General features: G+C 41.1%; 1 protein-coding gene across 50 annotated transcripts in view; it reads left to right on the forward strand.

Annotated features, from left to right (window-relative positions):
• Nucleotides 1–22,169, forward strand: part of trdn (triadin) — a 462,709-nt gene that overhangs the window by 24,714 nt on the left and 415,826 nt on the right. The gene's annotated exons all lie outside the window — the stretch shown is intronic.

Raw genomic sequence — 22,169 nt, forward strand, 5'->3', positions numbered from 1 at the left:
AAAAGCATGTTCTCATTTCAAAGTGCTTACCATGTCAACCATCAAATGTGACAAATAATAAACACCAATAGCTGTGCCAGTACAAGGATATTAAGGCAGCCTATTTACAGGTTTAGCTAAAGTAGCTATATCTATGACATTCATGTAGCATTCGTGTTTCACAATGTTCTTTTCAACATCTACTTCTTTTACTTCAGCACATAATAGGAAATCAGTAGCTGCTGACAAGAATATGTAATCATTGAAGCTAACACTTCACTCCTTGAGAGAGAAACCAAGATTGAATGGGAAGAACTGGGGAGAATAAAGTCAGACTAGTCTGGGATTCCAGACTAGTATCCATTTGCTTTCAAATCCCATTTCATGTTTCATATCTGCATTAATTTCATCTTACAAACCCTCAAAAAACAATCATTAATCTGAAAAGGCTGCAATTTCTTGGTATTTGCTTCAATGTTTCAAAGCTGTTTTACCTTCAAGAAAGAAAATCTATTTGTCTCTGTACTTACCCTTCTAAGTAATGCAGATATTTCCTGCTTGACAGTTTTAGTGGGAGAGACCACCTCAATGCCTGTAGAGAGAATAAAAGTCCATCTTCACTGTAATGAGTCCAAGAGACTTTAGCACCACCACCATGCTAAATGTAATATCCTCAGAACAGATCTAACAATTAAACCTTGCATCCATGAAGCTCTGTCAGCCATCAGCAGCACTAGCAGAATTTAATCAATCATATTCTGGAGCTCATGGCCCAATATATTCCCCCAACCTGCTATTACCCTTGAGCCAGATGCTAGCTCTGCTTCAATGAGAAGTGTCAAACAACATGTTAGGAGCAGCACCAGCCACACCTAAAAATGGGATGTCAACTTGGGGAAGCAGAAACATCGGACTATATATGTCAAAGAATGGAAGCCACTATGCTAGAAAGTTGTGAATGGTGATGGACTTTAAACAACTAACTGGAAGAAGGTCCTAAAGCACATTGATAGGAGAGACTAGTACATTGCAGGGTAAAAGATAAGGAGGAAATATTTGCAGCTATCTTCAGCCAGAAATGCCATGTGGATGAATCATCACAGTGACCTCTAAAAGGTCCCCACTTTCATAGATACCATTCTTCAGATAATTCAAAAAACTTCACATGATATCAAGAAAAAGGTAATGACAGTGGATACAGAAAGTAATTCCAATGCCAACCATATCCTTGCATTTCAACAACAACATTGATAATGACTTATCAGTATGTAAAATTGTCCAGATAGAGCAGGAATAAAATCCAATAATCAATATTTTACCAGTCTACTCTCTGACGAGGGGCTTATGCCTGAAACATTGACTCTCCTGCTCCTCGAATGCTGCTTGACCTGCTGTGCTTTTCCAGTTCTATTCTATTCAACTCTACTCTCTATCATCAGCTAAGCAATGGAAATGGTCACCATCCAATACAATCAAGCATCATTTACTCAGCAATAGTGTGTTCACTGAATTTTTGTTTGGATTATATCAGAGGCACTCAGCTTCAGACCTCATTTGTGCATTGATCCAAACATAGCTAAAAAATTGAATTTCAGAAGTGAGAAAGACTGCCCTTGATATGAAGGCAGCCCTAGTGTGACATCAAGAAGCCCGAGCAAATGGTATCAAGGGAAAATTTCTCCAGTGATTGGAGTCACACTAAGTACAAAAGAGGATGGCTGTAGTTGTTAGAGGCCAATAATGTCAATCAGAAAACATTACTGCAGGTATTCCTCAGGATATATATTTTGTGATCAACCTGTTCAGAGATTTTACTAAACAAATCTGAACTCGAAGCTTCCTAGCTCAGAAATAGGGACACTATCACTGTGTCACAAGAGCCCTTGTTCTGCAGGTAGTGTCTTAGACTAAACCATCTTCAGTCTTTTCATATCACTTGCCATTCTTTAGATACTGAAGTCATCAAGTCCAGAAACAGCAAAACCTGGACAACAGTTCGGGTTGATAAGTGGCAAGTAACATTCATGCCACGTAAGTACACAATAATGACCATCTGTGACAAGGAAGTATCTAAATATCTGCTCTTGAGATTCATTGTATTAGCTTTGTTGATCTCTCAGCATCAACATCCCGGGTAAACCATTCATCAGAAAACTAACTCAACATATATAATGGTTACAAGAACATGACAGAGACTGAAACTTCTATGATAAGTAACTCACCGCCTGAGTCTCTAAATTCTGTGCATCATCAATAAGGCCCAAGCCATCAATATATGGAATATTTTAGTTGTCATGCTCAGTACTTTTTAGGAGCTATTTAGACAAAAGTAGAAATCCAAGCAGCCTGCAAGTAATAGAACAAAACTATGCCGCAAGATTTCATGTTTTTCTAAAAACGAAAACAAACTACAGTGTGTATATAAAGAGAAATTAAACAAAGAAAGCACTATTAATTTAATACTTTCACTTTTAAAGACCTAGGCTATGAACTGTTTTCTACTTTCACTTATCAAGCATGAGTTCCTTTTCTTACAAAGTTGGGAATGTTCACTCACTTTTTCTAGGATCAACCCAAAAGGTAGGCTACAGATCTCCAGAATTTGCTTTAATTCTCATTAATATTTCCACCAATTCCTTGCTACAAATTTAATAGGTATATTTTCATTTGTTTTCAGTTAAGCGATTCTTTGAAGACCTCATGATTGTAGACTTTTCAGCTTCTTCACCTGGCTTTCAAAATCTTTCAGCAGAATCTCCTTTCCAGTCCTATCAATATTGTTAGTACAAATGTAGACTGCGAAAACTCAATAGTCGAGAGCACAGCGGTCAGGCAGCACCTGAGGAGCAGGAGAATCATTGTTTCGGATATAAGCCCTTCATCAGGAATGATGGGCTTCATTCTCATTTCTGATGAAGAGCTTATGCCCGAAGCATTGATTCTCCTGCTCGTTCGATGCTGCCTGACCTGCTGTGCTTTTCCAGCAGGGAGAAAGTGAGGACTGGGTCCAGCACCACACTCTTGACTCTGATCTCCAGCATCTGCAGTTCTCACTTTCTCCTAGTAACAACTCAAACTTATGCTCTAAGTTCCTCTCCAGTCTTGAAGAGATGTCCTTAACCTGGGCAATGGACAGGCAGCACAGCCTTTGGGAGCCACGTCCATGGTTGCAGAAAACCATACCTATTCTATTAATGACACTGGTCATGACCACTACAATGTTTCTAATTCCTCCCCCCATTTGAGTGGCTCCCTGTGTGCACTGAAGTTGAGTCTTTTCTGCTATTCTATGAGGTCATAGCTAATCCTTGACTCCACTTTCCTGTCTTTTCCCCATGGTAAAAACAATGACTGCAGGTGCTGGAAACCAGAGTCTAGATTAGAGTGGTGCTGGAAAAGCACAGCAGTTCAGACAGCATCCGAGGAGCAGTAAAATCAACATTTCGGGCAAAAGCCCTTCATCAGGAATACAGCGTAAAATCGATGTTTCGGGCAAAAGCCCTTCATCAGGAATACACATTTTCCTGCTCCTCGGATGCTGCCTGAACTGCTGTGCTTTTCCAGCACCACTCTAATCTAGACCCTGTCTTTTCCCCATGCCCATTGATTCACTTAATGATTAAAAATCAATCTTAATCTTGAATATTTTTAATAACTCAGTCTGGACAAAGTTTTGTGGTACAGCAATCCACATACACATTACAATTGGAGAAGATTTTACGGAGGAGTCTTAGTCCTGTGTTTAGCAGCACAAATTGATCGTTATTCGGAACCCCTTACTATACAGCATGGAATAAGTTGCTGGAGATAAACTCTAAGACACTCCCCTTCTCCTAATAAAGTTAATTATATTTATGCATTCCATGATTATATGCAATATTGACATCAGCACCTCCGCCTCCTCTCTGACCGGTTATTCCCCTCCCCAGACAATTGCTAGCTGCATCATACTGACTGGGTGTCGCTTGTTATCTTGTGAAGCTGTGTTTGCTTATTTTCTCAAGGTCATAATGATGAAGTAATGTTTTGCTATTGGCTCCTTACAATGCTATCTGTTTTCTGGTATCCTTTCATGAGGTTATCTATTTGTACGTTTCAATGTGTGTCATTTGGTTCACGGTGTTTGCACTATTTACCCCTCAATCCCCTCTGCTGATGGAATGGGGCTTCTCTCTATGATTTACAGCCATTTCTCTGAAGGAATTAAATTAATCCTTAACATTTGTTTGTTAGTTCATTGCACTTATAATTTCAGTGTACCAACATATATAATAGCATTTACTTAAAAAGCTTTTGGTGATGGTGAGATCAGACTTTCTCTTCTACACTTTACTAAACAACAAGTTTTCTCTTTCCCACTATAACTTCATTATCTTATCTGTTGCCATGAGCATATGGCCACGATTCTGACTGTTGAAATTTCTGCTTCAAATAACAATTCTCTTCATCCATGGGCAACTCCGATAATTAGCTTCAGAAAAGAAATTCCTTCTCATCTCAGCCTTAAATGGGCAACCTGAGGCTTACCCTGAAATTATGCTCTCTGTTTCATGGACTGTCCCAGAAAAGGGAAAAACCCTTTCTGCATCTGTCCTTTCATGTCCCAAAAGGTGAATGACAAGGGTCTTTTCCCTTTGATGAGGGAGTTCAAAACCAGGGGGCATAATTTTAAGGTGAGAGGAGAAAAATTTATAAAAGACAAGAGAGGCAACCTTTTTTTACACAGAGAGTGTTTCATATATGGGATGAACTGCCAGAGAAAATGGTGGGTATAGGTATGGTTGCAACATTTAAAAGGCATTTGAATAAGTTCATGAATAGGAAAGGTTTGGAAAGATATGGGCCAAGCTCAGACAGGTGGAACCAGTTTAGTTTGGGAACATGGTCAATGTGGACTAGTTGAATTGAAGGGTCTATTTCCATGCTGTATAAGTCTATGACTCTATAACTCCTGTAAAAATGCTATATGTTTCAATAAGGTTACTCTTATTCTTCTAAGGTCCAGGGAGTACAGGCCCAATTTATTCAAGATCTCCTCATAAGACAATTCTTCCATACGCAGGATCAAATTAATAAACCTTCTCTGGATGGCCTTTAACGTCATTATATCTTTCCCTAGATGAGAAGAACAAAACTGTTCAGAGTAATTGAGGTGTAGTCTGACTGATGTCTTCTATAATTTTAGCACAACTTCCCTATTTTTGTAATATATTTGATTTGAAGCAATGCAACTGAAATGTTGTCCATCGTGTTGCATTGAATTTGTATGACAGCTTTTAGTGATTCACATACAGCGGGTTCTGAAAACCTTTTGACCTCAGATTTAAGCAATATTTCTCATTTAAATAATATTAAGCTCTTCTATTCATCCTGCCAATGTACAAACTCTCAGTTTCCCTCATGATGTTCCACCTTCCAAGTTTTTGCCCATCATTTAACTTTACTCTGTCCCTCTGCAGACTCTTGAGTCACACTTACCACTTGTCTTCCCACCAATTTTTGTGCCAAGCACAAATCTGAAGATGATATATTTACTTACCTATTTTAAGTCATTGGTGCATTGTTAAAAATTGTGGCATGCATTAGGTTGCCAGCCTGAAAAATTCCCTTATTGCACTCTTTGTCTTCTATTAGTTAGTCTATCCTCTATCTATGTGAATATACTAACTCCAAACCATTGACTCTTTTCTTATTAAATCTCCTGGCATGAGGTACTCTATTAAATATCTTCTGGAAATCTAAATATATTACATCCACTGTTTCTATCTTGCTTGTTATCACCTCAAAATAATTCTAATACATTTGTTGTGACCTGTTTTCCCATCACAAACCATGCTGACTCTACTTGATTATCTTATCTATTTCTAAATGCTCAACAATTGCATCTGTGATAATAGTCTTGAACATGTTCACAATAACAGATAAGAGCTAACAGGCCTATAGTTATCTGTCATTTGTCTCCCTGTCTTTTTGAATGAAAGCGTTACATTGATAGTTTTCCAAATTCTCTGGCATTTTCCAGAATCTAAGAATTCTTGGAAGATTACTACCAGTACATTCATGACCTCCGTAGTTACTTTTTCAATATCCTGGGAGGCACCCCATCAGGTCTAATGGACTTCTTGGTCTCTAATGTCATTATTTCCCTTAGCACTTGTTCTTTAGTCCTTTTTATTGTATTATGTGTTTTCCTCTGTTTGCCCCTTGATTATTTAATATTTTTGGAACGTTGTTAATATCTTCTACTGTGAAGACTGACGCAAAGTATTTATTCAACTCCTCTACCATTTTCAGGTTCTCTATTATTATTATTTCACCAGCCTCATTCTCTAAGGGACCTATGTTCATTCTGCTGTCCTTTTCATTTTTGCACACTTAAAAGCAGCTCTACTGTCCATTTTTAAATCATTTACTAGATTACCATCAGTTTAGTCCCTTTCTGCATACTATTTCTTGAGAAACTAATGATGAACTGCCCTCTTGAACCATTGCAGTCTAGTTTACTTACAGTGTGGAAACAGGCCCTTCGGCCCAACAAGTTCACACCGCCCCGCCGAAGCACAACCCACTCATACCCCTACATTTACCCCTTACCTAACACTACGGGCAATTTAGCATGGTCAATTCACCTAATCTGCACATCTTTGGACTGTGGGAGGAAACCGAAGCGCCTGGAGGAAACCCACGGAGACACTGGGAAAACGTGCAAACTCCACACAGTCAGTCGCCTAAGGCGGGAATTGAACCCGGGTGTCTAGCGCTGTGAGGCAGCAGTGCTAACCACTGTGCCACAGTGCCGCCCAAATGCTGTGGGTAGACCCACAATGCTGTTGGGAAGAAAATTCCAAGAATTTGCCACAAGACACTGAAACATATTAAAACATGTGAATTATTAACTCGATATTCACAGGAGTCTAGATGTGTGCTGCCTTAACAACACTAAAGATGTTTAACACCTTCGCCATCCATGACAACGCAGCCCACTTAATATGCACTATATCGACCACATTAATCCAAAACTCCCTCTTATCATCAGTGCAGAGAAATACTGCTGTGCCTTCTGTGTAAGATGCACTGCAGCATCTCACCCAAGCTTCTTTGACAGCAACATCCAAAAATCACAATTCTGCAACCCAGAAGGACAAGGACATCAGGAACATGACAATACTGACAACATTGTATTCATTAGAGTTCAGAAGGTTGAGGGGAGATCTAATATAAACTCACAAGATAATGCATGGCTTAGAAAAGGTGGATGCTGGGAATTTGTTTCCGTTAGGCGGGGAGACTTGGACCCGTGGGCAGAGCCTTAGAAGTAGAGAGGTCAATTTAGAATGGAAATGAGGAGACATTTCTTCAGCCAGAGAGGGGTGGGCCTGTGGAATTCATTGCCACAGAGCGCAGTAGAGGCTGGGACATTAAACGTCTTCAAGGCAGAGATTGATAAATTCTTGATCTTGCAAGGAATTAAGGGCTACGGGGAGAGTGCGGGTAAGTGGAGTTGAAATGCCCATCAGCCATGATTAAATGGCAGAGTGGACTCGATGGCCGAATGGCGTTACTTCCACTCCTATGTCCTTTGGTCTTAATATCACTTGCATGGTTCCCTCAAGTCATAAGAACTATATTGTTATTCTTTTTCTGTTATTGAGCCCAATTCCTAGAACTTTCTCTATAGATTGTTGTCTCAGCATCTATGCCATGAGGACCACAGCACTTCAAGAAGCCTGTCCATAACCACATTCTTAAGGGCAGTTAGAAACAAAGAAACAAAGAAAATAGAAGGAGAAATGTAAATTCACCCCTTTGAGCCTGCTTTGCCATTCCATATGATCAGGATTGATCATCCAACTCAATTCTCTATTCCCACATTCTTCCAATATCCTTTGATTCCTTTAGCACTAAGAGCTATTTCTAACTCCTTCATGAAAACATTCAATGTTTTGGCCTCAGTTGCTTTTTGCGGCAGACAATTCCACAGACTTGTCGCACTCTTGGTGAAGAAAGATCTCCTCATCTCAGTTTGAAATGACTTCCTTGTATTCTTAGACAGTGCCCCCTGATTCTGGGCACCCCAGTCTTTAGCAACCTCCTTCCTGCATTTATCTTGCCTGGCTAGTCATACTACATGGAAACATACCCTTCAGTCCAACTCTTCTGTCCTGACCAGACATTCCAATCTGATCTAGTCTCTTATCTCCCTAAATCCCACCTATTCATATAGTACTCCAGATGCCTTTTAAATGTGATCATTGTTCCCGCCTCCACCACTTCCTCTGACAGCTCCTTCCACACATGGACCATCTTCTGTGTGAAAAAGTTACCCCGCAGGTCCTTTTTAAATCTTTCCCCCTCAACTTAAACACATGCCCTCTAGTTTTACACTCCCCCACCCTCAGAAAACAATCTTGGCTCTTCACCCTATCCATCCCCCTCGTCAACTTATAAACCTCTATAAGGTCACCCCTCAGCATCCGACACACCAAGGAAAAAAGGACCAGCCTATTCAGCTTCTCCCTATACGTCATACCCTCTAGTCGTAGCAACATCTTTGTAAATCTTTTCTGCACTGTCTCAAGTTTAACAACATCATTCCAATAGAAAGGCATCATAATTGTATGTAGTATTCTGAAAGTATCCTCACAAATGACTTGTTTACCTGCAACATGACATCCCAACTCCTATACTCAATGTTCTGACTAAGGAAGGCAAATGTGCCAAACATCATCTTCACCATTCTGTCTACATGCGACTCCACTTTCAAGGAACCAGTTCTATTAGAATTTTATAGTATTCTATGAGATTGCCCCCTCATTTTTCTAAAGTCCATAGAATATAATCCTAATAGATTCAGTCTCTCTTTAACTGTTTGTACTGCCATCCCAGAAATCAAATTGTTACACTTCTTCCACTGCCAGAAAACCTTTCCTCAGATAAGGAGGTCAAAATGGCACACAATACTCCAGGTCTGGTCTCACCAAGGCCCTATAAAATTGCAGCACGGTATCTCCGCTCTTGTATTCAGATGCTCTTGCTATGAAGGCCAAATGACCATTGTCTTCTTCAACACCTGGCGCACATGCATACTTACTTTCAGTAACTGGTATACAAGGACAGTATGAGAGTTTAGGTTTGACAGTGATATGCTAATGAGTATCATTATTCCAGGAAATGATGCAATGTCACATGATCTTGCTCTCATTTTAAAACCTTTTGAAAGATGAAACCACAGTTTTATTTCCTTACCTCAGCAGACTATAAATGATCTTGTTTTGCTCACCATGCAAGTTTAGAAAATTTGGGTAAATTAGAACTGATATTGGGCTGGCATATCAAATATGAGGAATCAGAATAATAGTGCTTGGGGAGAAAGCCTGCTCTGCTCAGTGCTAATTTAAAGCTATATGTGCTTAATTGGTTCTTTTAGGCTCTTTATCAGGTGGTCATTCACTGATGCATATATCATTTTAGCTCTTTGACTGATTAGTTAGATGGATTGCCTTTCTGTTTATTGTTGATGGGTTTGTTGTGACACCAATGTTCGAATCTGGTCTTTCTCAACATAAGTACTGTTTCAGAGCAAACTTATGTGCTGTGTGTTTCAGCAAGCATGTGATTGAATTGTCAATTCAAACAAGGAAACTTGACTTACCTGATGTAATTGCACATTGCAGGTTAGGAGCTGTGTGAGCCAAGTTTGAGCCGATGATTGTTTTAATCAGTCATTGGGCTACGTCTGTCTTGAAGTTGAGTTATAGAACTAAACAGAACAATGATGACTCCTCTGGGGCATTTTCTCCCTACATGTAGGCGAATATGAATGGCTCATCCTCTTGTAACTGACGACAGCTTAAAAAAAAACCATCACAAATTGCAGAAGATGCCCATATTACCTGACTGATGCATATACTTTCTTTGATTCCAATCTGCAACAAACAGAGGAAATCCAAATATTTTCCATACATGCAGCATAAATTATTTATCTGCAAGCAGACTGAGATGGCAGACTCATTCAACCTTAACAAAGGTTACTGTGAAAAAATCAAGTCTGTTTATGCTCAAGGGCCAAAACAGACAATGACAAAAGTGACTGCCATGCACTGCAGATTTACTGATGAAAATAAACATCAGATAATAGCAGGATGTAGTGAGATCATTTTAAGGGAAGATCTTAATATTGAGGCCAACATTGCATTTGGACCAAGCACAGATCCAGTTAGTTATTCCTGGTACATTATGCATATTCCCCCAATTTGCATGTGAATTACGGTTTTAATGAGCCTTGCTGACAGTGCTTTACATTTGGATTATTTGCAACTTTGCACAGTAGGTATTGAATAACCCCAGTGTCTGATATTGCAAGCAATTTATGCCTGATGAACTGCAGTGTTACAAGCAGTGAAGATGGTATTGTTAGACTGTCTGGGCACCAAGCACATGTGTTGCATCCCTTTTACATGGTTTAATATTCTGGCACACAGCAAAGGGAGTGCTTCCAGTTCATACACAGGGTCAGTATATCGTACAACTTCCTTCCTCATTTTGTTTACTTCCCAGTTTCCAATTCATGAATAAAGAGGGAAAATGCTGGAAATACACAGCAAATTTGTCATAGAGATGTACAGCATGGAAACAGACCCTTCGGTCCAACTTGTACATGTCGACCAGATATCTCAACCCAATCTAGTCCCACCAGCCAGCAACCGACCAATATCCCTTCAAACCCTTTCTATTCATTTACCCATCCAGGTGCCTTTTAAATGTTGCAATTGTACCAGGCTCCACCACATCCTCTAGCAGCTCATTCCATACACGTACCACCCCCTGTGTGAAAAGGTTGCTCCTTAGGTTCCTCTTATATCTTTCCCCTCTCACCCTAAACCTATGCCCTCTAGTTCTGAACATACCCGTACCCCGTACCCGTACCCCAGAGAAAACACTTTGTCTATTTATCCTATTCATGCCCCTCATGGTTTTATAAACCTCTATAAGGTCACCCCTCAGCCTCCGATATTCCAGGGAAAACAGCCCCAGCCGATTCAATGTCTCCCGATAGCACAAATCCTCCAACACTGACAATATTCTTGTAAATCTTTTCTGAACCCTTTCAAGTTTCACAATATCTTTCCAATAGGAAGGAGACCAGAATTGCACACAATATTCCAACAGTGGCCTAACCAATGTCCTGTATAGCTGCAACATGACCTCCCATCTCCTGTACTCAATACTCTGACCAGTAAAGGAAAGCATACCAAATGCCTTCTTCACTATCCTATTTACCTGCGACTCCACTTTCAAGGTGCTATGAACCTGTACTCCAAGGTGTCTTTGTTAACCAACACTCCTTAGGACCTTACCATTAAGTGTATAAGTCCTGCTATGATTTGCTTTCCCATAATGCAGCACCTCACATTTATCTAAATTAAACTTCATCTGCCACTTCTCAGCCCATTGGCCCATCTGATCCCATTGTAATCTTAGGTAACCTTCTTCGCTGTCCACTAAACCTCCAATTTTGGTGTCATCTGCAAACCTACTAACTATACCTCTTATGCTCACATCCAAATCATTTATATAAATGATGAAAAGTATGGAGCCAGCACCGATCCTTGTTGCACTCCACTAGTCACAGGCCTCCAGTCTGAAAAACAACCCTCCACCACCACCCTCTGTCTTCTACCTTCAAGCCAGTTCTGTACCCAAATGGCTAGTTCTCCCTGTATTCCATGAGATCTAACCTTGCTCACCAGTCTCACATGAGGAACCTTGTCGAACATCTTACTGAAGTCCATATAGATCACATCTACCGCTCTGCCCTCATCAATCCTCTTTGTTACTTCTTCAAAAAACTCAATCAAGTTTGTGAGACATGATTTCCCATGCACAAAGCCATGTTGACTATCCCTAATCAGTCCTTGCCTTTCCAAATACATTCCAAGTACGTCCTGTCCCTCAGGATTCCCTCCAACAACTTGCCCACCACCAATGTCAGGCTCACTGGTCTGTCGTTCCCTGGCTTGTCCTGATCACCTTTCTTAAACAGTCGTACCACGTTAGCCAACCTTTAGCCTTCTGGTACCTCACCTGTGACTATCGATGATGCAAATATCTCAGTAAGAGGCCCAGCAATCACTTCCTTAGGTTCCCACAGAGTTCTAGGGTACACCTGATCAGATCCTGGGGATTTATCCACCTCGATGCTTTTCAAGACATCCAGCACTTCCTCCTCTGTAATATAGACATTTATCAGGATGTTCGAGGAGAAAGTGAGGACTGCAGATGCTGGAGATCAGAGCTGAAAATTTGTGGCTGGAAAAGCACAGCAGGTCAGACAGCATCCAAGGAGCAGGAGAATCGACATTTCAGGCATGAGCCCTTCTTTTCCTCATTCTTGAAGAAGGGCTCATGCCCGAAACGTCGATTCTCCTGCTCCTTGGATGCTGCCTGACCTGCTGTCCTTTTCCAGCAACACATTTTCAGCATTTATCAAGATGTCACCATCTATGTCCCTACATTCTATACCTTCCATGTCCAATTCCACAGTAAATACTGATGCAAAATACTCGTTTAGTATCTCCCCCATCTCCTGCAGCTCCACACAAAGGATGCCTTGCTGATCTTTGAGGGGCCCTATTCTCTCCCTAATTTCCCTTTTGGCCTTAATGCATTTGTAAAAACCCTGTCAACCCTGAAATGCCAAAACAAAATTAGATAAACATTTTGGGCATATTTGCTTTATCAGCATTGGCCTTGATACTATTTTGTCGACACCGAAAAGTTTGATCTACCTTTTTAATCTTTCAAGTGTTCAAAAATGTTGGATATTTATGTACATTCTGTAATCAGATAAAAAAAAGTTACTTTGAAAATTTGATCTGTACTGTTCAATCAAACTTTCAATTCTCTTATAGAGTCACAGAGATGTACAGCACGGTCAGTATGATAAGTGATTGATTATTGTATTTGGGTTAAAATGCTATTTGCCCACAACAATAGTATTAACCTTTTATGATTGACACAATTCACATTGTTAGAGCACAATCCCAGGTTTTCTGTTGGCCCCTCACTTGTTTGAGCTGGTACACTTTCAGTGTATCCAGCTACCTGTCAGCTCCAGTATCCAACAGAGTCAGAGACAAGCAATGTGGTGAATTGAATCATGGAGTCCCAGTAAAGTTCAATGAAAGAAATGAACATTCAGTCCAAAAATATATATCATGTTATAATGTCAATCATTCAAAACTGACAAATGATATGGACTAATGTTTCAAATGATAAGGCCTTACCGTTTTATAGAAACTTCAATTTGTTGGATCAGATTATTACCAAGTCTGACAGCCATTTAAAAATAGCAGCCAGAACTTGATCCGCACCCTACTCGAGAGTTGTGCTATTTTCTCCAGGGCTTTTTTGGATGTGGCTGGTTTGCATTGACTGTCCGTGCCCAGTGCTCCGGTCCTGGCTGGCTCCATTGTGGGGATAGGCTGTCTCCATGGAGTCGACGCAGTTAATTTAAAAAGTCTACTTCACAACATATTAGAGGTGGTTTGACAATTGTCTGCATGAGGGAATCTTCAGAAAGGTAAGTTTACCCTATCCACTCATATTTCAAGGTGTATCCTCCTCTCACTGCCATGAGTCCACATATCCATTGTGCGAAAGTATGGAGCTTACATCTCAATGCATTGAAGCAATGAACACTATAGTGACAGCTGAATGTGTAAAAAAAAGTATTAAAAAGTACATAACTTTCCACAATTTTAAGAAAAAAAACCTGTATGCGCTGCAGTCTAAAAAAAGCATCAATTATCCAATGATGGAGGTTTTCCTATTATTTTTTAGAGTAAGGTTTCTCCAGATTTTGAGTCACACTATGACTCATATTGCAGTCTCTTTTCTGCTAAAAAAAGTCTCTCTTCTGGAGTACATTTCTAGCTTAAAATCTTGAAAATTGTTTCAAGCTACTGTATCTAATTTACAAATGATTAATCGTTTTCCTTTGTGCTTCCAACATATTATTTTTGTGGAGTCACTCTCCTACTTCTGTCTGATGGCTCCTGCATATGCCGCATTGTTAAAGTCAAAGCTGCAGACTTTTTTTATTCGATAGTTCCCTATTCAGCCTGTCTTTGCACTACCTACCAAGCTTTGCCAAACCTGCCAAAGATTTCCTTCCCCAATCTTTGAGGTCTGCTTGGCTCACTGGCTTGAATCCAAAATAGCGAATGTTCACTCAGACCACTGCCTTGCGACGTAATCTGGATACCTCTGTTGTGGATTTTCTTAGTCTCCATGATTCCATTACTTCAACAAATCTGCTCTGGAGTTCTTAAACTTTCTGGCATCTCTCCCTTCAGTTTGAAGTTGGATCCATCGCAAAGTAGATTTTTGAACTTTTTTCTAGGTCTTTACTGTTGTTAGATACTTCCAATAGTTGTCTCAGTGCCACCATATTTTTACCAATTCCGTTTTTCTTCAGTGTTAAAAGGGAATCACTTGCCACTTTGTTCTTGCTTGGGAAGATCTCAAGAGACAGATAATATAAACAGTAAGATGTTTATTGTATTCCTGTACAGTATACAGGTTACACACAATGTTCCATCTCTCTCTCTCTTGACTGTCTCTGCCTCTGTGTGAAACTATCCATGTGACTGTTGCAGGAGCAAAGGATCCTTCCCTCATTCCGTGTTCTAGGTTTTACTCTGGATATTGAATTGGCGCACAACAACACATATATTGTTCTGCCAATGGAGAATACCTTTATTCAATCTCTTAGCTACAGTACATACAATGTCCAAGCCACCATTTGGGCAGGATTCCTGCAGACAGGGGTTCACCTTAGGTCGGTCAGTTCTCAATGAAACTCCTGGCACACCTTTGTGGTGGTTGACCAGTCCCTCCTTTCCTCTTTAGGAAAACACAGTTCCCCAGCTGGCAAAGCTGAATTGTTGAAAATATAAAACCTCACAGAGTTGTACACTAGAAATCATGCACTCCTATTCTCAGACCAATCAGAAAAGTTAAATATTTTATCAAAGTATACGAAATCTCCAATTCACCTCTCATTGTAAATAAGGGTTAACAGAAAACATGGAACTGGTTTTTGGACTGAACAAAAATTACTATTCATTACAAATAGGCTGTAGCTACAGGTAAACAAGTATGAACCATGAGCATATAACTCAACTAATTAAAAATCTAAGACCCTTATAAAACTCTCTCCTGTTTGTACATGTATGTACATTTACACACATATGAAAAGGATTGGTGTTTTGGAGGCGGCTGTGGGGGTGGGGGGTGTTGTTGGTCGTTGGTGGTGGGGGTGGGCGATGGTGACAGAGACAGAGAGAGAGAGAGAGAGACTGGGAAGGCAACTCAATGGCCCCATCTACAGGAAATTGGAATCGATCTTGAGAAGATCTTTTGGCCCACAAGGACTTATTCTTCAATCTCTCTTCTTCAGGTACCTTTTACTTTCTTGAAGGATGCACATCAGAATGGGTTTACACATTTAGAACAGAGATAAGAAGAAAGTTCTTCAGCCAGACAGTAGTGACTCTATGGAATTCATTGCCACAGAAGGCTGTGGAGACCATGTCTTTGTGCATGTTTAAGACTTAGGTAGATAGATTGTACGTTGTCAAGGGGATCAAGGATCATGGGGAGAAAGCAAGAGAATGGGATTGAGAAACTTATCAGCCATGATTGAATGGTGGAGCAGAGTCGATGGGCTTAACAGCCTAATTTCTGCTCCTGGGTCTTATGGTCATCTGATTGGATTGTAAAACTGGTCATATTGGAACCATTATGGGGAGTTGATAGCATAGTGATAGTAGTACTGGTCTCTTAATCCAGAGACCCAGATAACGTTCTGGGGATCTCGGGTTTGAATCCTGCCCCGGCAGATAGTAGAACCTGAATTCAATAAAGTATCTGGAATTAAGAATCGAATGACTGCTATAAATCCATTGCCAATTGTCAGGAAAAACCCATCTGATTCACTGGTGTCCTTTAGGGAAGGAAATCTGTCATCCTTACCTGGTCTGGCCTACATGTGATTCCAGACCCATAGCAATGTGAGTGCCTCTTAACTGTCCTCTGGGAAATTAGGGATTCGCAATAAATGCTGCCTAAACAATGACGCCCTCATTCTGTGAATGAATATAAAAAGCTCTCATGCTACATTTAGCAGGGTTGTCTTCCATGGTTATGTTAAACATGGAAGTGATTTTCTGCATCCTGGGGCAGGAAAACGTGTACTGACATTGTCTGGGTGTCCAGTGTCTAGGTCAACAGTCAGTAAGGCCATGGTGAATCTCCATTTTCGGGCATCCCCTTGCATGTCTATCTGTGTATGTGTATTAATTGTAATGTCCTTTCTGGTGCAGAAACTAAGTCTTCAGCCGAACATCCTCATTACAGGATTTGCCACCAGGAAACAACCTTTATCTACTGAACTCCTTCTCCACCAGATCATATTCACTACCAGGAAAGAAATGAAAGTACATTTACATGTTTAAAAATAATTACTAGGGTACAAAGATAAATAATGCACTGGTTTACAGCATATGATTGATATAAACAAATGCATTGGCTTACATTGTCTCTATAATACCTTAAATATGGATGATGGTCATTGCATGGTTTTAGATATTAACACTTTCAGACCCATACATAGTACTTTTAAGTGGTTGTCGTATTACATTATCAGTCGAGATTTGACATGCATCATCACTGATTTTTCTTCTCAAATTTGGGATTGCTAATTTACATCCCTTGATGACATGGTAGGGCATTGATATCTTAACATTTGTTTTCATCAGGAGATTTTCAGGTTCACACTATTTGGTAGCTAAAATGAATTAATAACAAATTCTTACTTTGTAGGTTGCCAACGCAAAGGTTTCTCCAAACTGTTATAGTTGAAAGACAAATCACTGTCAGGGGTGTGCTTTTCACCTAATTTTCCTCATTGTTAATGTATTCTGCTCAAAAATTTTGATAATCTTTTGGCTGTAATTTTTAAACTCCTATAATGTTTTGAGCAATTTCAACACAATGGTTAAAAGTATAGAAAAAATGACTCATGGTTTCAGTCTACTCTGTAAAGAGTGGGGATACAGATTTTGAAGAAACTCAGTCATCTTCTCCAGTCCTACAGATTAGTGGAAGTGATGAGTTCTATCCCCCAAAAAATGGCAACAGCAAAATAGGAGCGAAACATGTTGCCTTCTCTGAGCAGGTTTGCTCCTTCTGCATCCCCTCAAGCAAAAGCTAGCAGGATATTGGGATGGACAATAAATGCTGGTCAGTCAGTGATGCCAATGAAAAAATAAAAACCTTGTCCAGTCGACAGCTGAAGTGCAGCACTTGAATACTCAAGGTGCTCAAGCCCTCAGAAAAATGCCAGTTGCCTGCATTTCAAGAGTTCCCAATATCAGCAACGACAGCCTCCCACTAGCTATATATATTAAGGGCTTGGTTGGTGAGAAATTTATGAAATGTGTTCAAGAAAATTTTCTTTATCAATAGGTAGATGCACCTACAAGAGAAGGAGCAAAACCTGACCTTCTTTTGGAAAATAAAGCAGGGCAAGTGACTGAAATGATAGTGGGGTGTACTTTGGGACCAGTGGGTGTAATTCTATAAATTTTAAAATAGTTATGGAAGAGGATAGGCCTTATATAAAAGCTAAAGTTATTAATTGAAGTAAGGCAAACTTTGATGGTATGAGACAAGGACTTTCAATAGTTAATTAGAGTAGTCTGTTTGCAGATAAAGGGATGAAAGTGGAAGGCTTTCAAAAGTGAGATAATGAGAGTTCAAAAGTATTATATTTCTGTTAGAATGAAGGGTAAGGCTGGTAAGAGTAAACAACAATGGATGAATAAAGATATTGAGGCTCTGGACAAAAATAGAAAGGAGGCATGTGCTAGCTATGGACAACTGGGATCAAATGAATCTCTTCAAGAGTATTGAGGGGTTTAGGGGCATTATTAGAGATTCAGGGAGATGTACAGCACGGAAATGGACCCTTCGGTCTAACCCATCCATGCCGACCAGATATCCCAACCCAAACTAGTCCCACCTGCCAGCACCTGGCCCATATCCCTCCAAAGCCTTCCTATTCATATATCCATACAGATGCCTTTCAAATGTTGCAATTGCATTTCCTCTGGCAGCTCATTCCATACATGTACCACCCTCTGCATGAAAACGTTGCCCCTTAGATCTCTTTTATATCTTTCCCCTCTCACCATAAACCTATGCCCTCTAGTTCTGGACTCCCCCAACCCAGGGAAATGACTTTGTCTATTTACCCTATCCATGCTCCTCATGGTTTTATAAACCCCTAAAAGGTCACCCCTCAGCCTCCAACACTCCAGGGAAAACAGCCCCAGCCTATTCAGCCTCTCCCTTTTAGCTCAAATCCTCCAACACTGGCAACATCCTTGTAAATCTTTCTGAACCCTTTCAAGTTTCAAAACATCTTTCCAAAAGGAAGGAGACCAGAAATGCACGCTATATTCCAACAGTGGCCGAACCAATGTCCTGTACAGCCGCAACAAGACCTCCCAACTCCTGTGCTCAATACTCTGAACCAATAAATGAAAGCATACTAAATGCCTTCTTCACTATCCTATCTACCTGCAATTCCACTTTCAAGGAGCTATGAATCTGCAGTTCAATTATTAAGAGGAAAATCAGGAGGGATGTGAGATAGCCTTGGCAGAAAAGGTTAAGGTGAATCCAAAGAGATTCTACACAGACATTAAGAGCAAAACAGCAACTCGTGAGAGAATAGGGCTCCTTAAAGATCAACAAGGGTGTCAGTTATGTGAAATCACAGGAGATGAGTGAGATACTAAATGAATAATTTGCATCAGTTTTTACTGTGGAGAAAAATATGGAGTCAAGGGAACTCAAGAAAATAAATATTGATGTCTTGAGAACAGTAGAGGAGGTGCTGGAGGTCTGAATAATGTAAAGGTGGATAAATCTACCAGACCTGATCAAGTGTACCCCAGGACATTTAGGAAGTTAGGGAAGAAATTGCAGGGACCCTAGCAGAGATATTTGTATCATGCACAGCCATGTACGAGGTGCCGGAGGACTGGTGGATGGTTAAAGTTATGTTTTTACAGGGGGGTGGGCAGTGTTGGACGGGGTGGGGCAGGCAAGGTCGGGGGGGGGCATGTTGGATGGGGTGGAGGGCGGATTGGGGGCGTGGTGTTGGGAGTGGGTGGGGGGGGAATGGGGTGGTGTTGGACAGGGTCTGGGGTGGTCGTGGGGTGGTGTTGGATGGGGCTGGGGGCAGGGTGCGGTTTAGGTCGGAGTTGAGGGGCAGGCGGGGGGAGGTGTTGGACGGGGGTTGAGGGCAGGCGGGCAGAGGTGCAGTGATGGAGGGTGGTTGGGGGAGTGAGGGGGAGGTGTCGGACAGAGTTGGGGGTCAGTCGGGGAGCGGTGTCGGAAGGGGTTGAAGGGTGGGCAGTGGGCGCGGTATCGGCCGGGGGTGGGGGAATGTGGGGACAGTATCGGATGGGGTTGGAAGGTGAGCGGAGGTGGTATCAGATGGGGTTGGAGGGTGGGGGGAGGCGGTGTCGGATGGAGTCGGAGGGTGGGGGGGAGGCGGTGTCGGACAGAGTTGGAGGGTGGGGGTGTCAGTGGGCACTGTTCGACCAGGAGCGGAGGCTCACACACAGTGTGCTGCTGCCTCATCTCCTGAACAGAGCGCAGTCTTTAAAATCTCCAAGCCTCAAAGGAAAAGCATTTAATTGATTAACCTAATAATTGATTATCCGAACGAAATAGTGCCCGCCCATATCGTTTGGATAATCGAGGTTCCCCTGTATTTAAGAAAGGCTATAAGGAGAAGGCTGGGGACTGCCTGACATCAGTAGGGGTAAGTCGTGAGAGGGGATTCTGAGAGATAGGATTTAGATGTATTTGAAAAGGCAAGGACTGATTAGAAATAGTCAGCATGGCTTTGTGCATGGGAAATCATATCTCACAACTTAATTTTTTTGTAACAAAAAAGATAGATGAGGGTGGTATCTACGTGAAAGTTAATAAAGCTTTTGACAAGGTTCTGTATGGTATATCGATTAGTAAAGTGAGATCACATGGGATTCAGGGAATGTTTGTCAATTAGATGCAAAATTGGTATGATGTGAGGAGTCAGAGAGTGGTGGCGGAGGCCAGTGATCAGTGGTGTTCCACAGGGATTGATTTTTGCTTGTCATTTATATAAATGATTTGGAGGAGCATTTAGGACGAATGGGAAGTACATTTCTGGATGACATCAAAATTGGTGATATCGTTAACACTGAAGAAGATTATCGAAGATTACGAAGGGATCTTGATCAATTGGTCAAATGGGCTGAGGAGTAGCAGATGGAGTCTAATTTGGATAAATGCAAGATCTTGCATTTTGGTAAAGCCAACAAAGGCAAAACCGACACAGTTAATGGTAGGGCCCTACACAGTGTTGTTCAACAGAGAACTAGAGGTTCAGATACATAGTTCTTTGAAAATTACATCACAGGTAGACAGGTTGGCTAAGAAGGCACTTAGTATGCTTGCTGTCATTGCTCAAATCATTGAGTATAGGAGTTGGGACGTCATGTTGAGGTTGCACAGGATGTTGGTGAGGCCACTTTTGGAGTACAATGTGCAGTTCTGGTTGGCCTGCTACAGAAAGGATATTATTAAGTTGGAGAGGGCTCAGAAAAGATTTACCAGGATGTTGCTGACTCTGGAGGGTTTGAGTTATGAAGAGAACCTGGATAGGCTGTGACTTTTTTCCTGGAACATAGGAGGCTTTGGAGTGGATTCATACAGCTTTATAAAATCATGAGGGGCATACAGAGGGTGAATAGCTAAGTTCTTTCCCTCGGGTGGGGGAGTTAAAAACTAGACGATATGTTTTTAAGGTGAGAGGAAGAAAGATTTAAAAGAGATTTGAGGGGCAACGTTTTCACTCAGAGGGTGGTTTATATAGAGTCATAGTGGAATAAATTCCCAGAGGATGTGATACTTGGAGGTACAGTTCCAGCAGTTAAAATACTTTGAACAGGTACATGAATAGGAACGTTTTTGAAGGATATGGGCCAAATGAAGGCAGGTGGGACCAGTTTAATTTTGGAAACTTAATCGGCATGGATGAGGTGGACCAAAGGGTCTGTTTCTGTGCTGTATGACTCTGTGACTCTGATTCTAGCTACGCTGAGGCCAGTAGAGGAAAATTTTGTAAAGCTGGAAATCTTCTTTGGTTCTTCAGCCAAGTCGAAGACATCATGTTTAAGATGGTGGTGGAAGGGAGCAAACTTAGGACTACACCAGCCATGTACTCCACTGTTAAACTAACCACCTGGTGCCAACTTCTCATTCAAAATATAGAAACATGCCAACATTGTTTTTTTCTCATTGAGTGCAATGAGTTACTCTCCTTCCAGGAACTTGACAATCCCATCTATATCACACAATAGTGTCAGGAGTTTATTTAAATTGGAGTCCTATAATATCAATAAAACCTGCCAATTTTTAAACTAAAGTTTGAACAGAAAAGCTATCAGTTCTTTACTGTCATATTGAAGCAAGTTGAATTTAGAATCACGGAGTCATAGAGATGTACAGCATGGAAACAGACCCTTCGGTCCAACCCATCCATGCTGACCAGATATCCCAACCCAATCTAGTCCCACCTGCCAGCACCCAGCCCATATCCCTCCAAACCTTTCCTATTCATATTCCCATCCAAATGCCTCTTAAATGTTGCAATTGTAACAGCCTCCACCACATCCTCTGGCAGCTCATTCCATACACGTGCCACCTTCTGCGTGAAAACGTTGCCCTTAGGTCTCTTTTATATCTTTCCCCTCTCACGCTAAACCTATGCCCTCTAGTTCTGGACTCCCCGACCCAAGGGAAAAGCCTTTGTCTATTTATCCTATCCATACCCCTCATAATTTTGTAAACGTCTATAAGGTCACCCCTCAGCCTCGGACGCTCCAGGGAAAACAGCCCCAGCCTGTTCAGCCTCTCCCAGTAGCTCAGATCCTCCAACCCTGGCAACATCCTTGTAAATCTTTTCTGAACCCTTTCAACTTTCACAGCATTTTTCCGATAGGATGGAGACCAGAATTGCATGCAATATTCCAACAGTGGCCTAACCAATGTCCTGAACAGCC

This window comes from Chiloscyllium plagiosum, unplaced genomic scaffold (genome assembly GCF_037043375.1).
Source record: "Chiloscyllium plagiosum isolate Xiang-an unplaced genomic scaffold, Cpla_swu_hap1 HiC_scaffold_3, whole genome shotgun sequence".
Taxonomy (NCBI): domain Eukaryota; kingdom Metazoa; phylum Chordata; class Chondrichthyes; order Orectolobiformes; family Hemiscylliidae; genus Chiloscyllium; species Chiloscyllium plagiosum.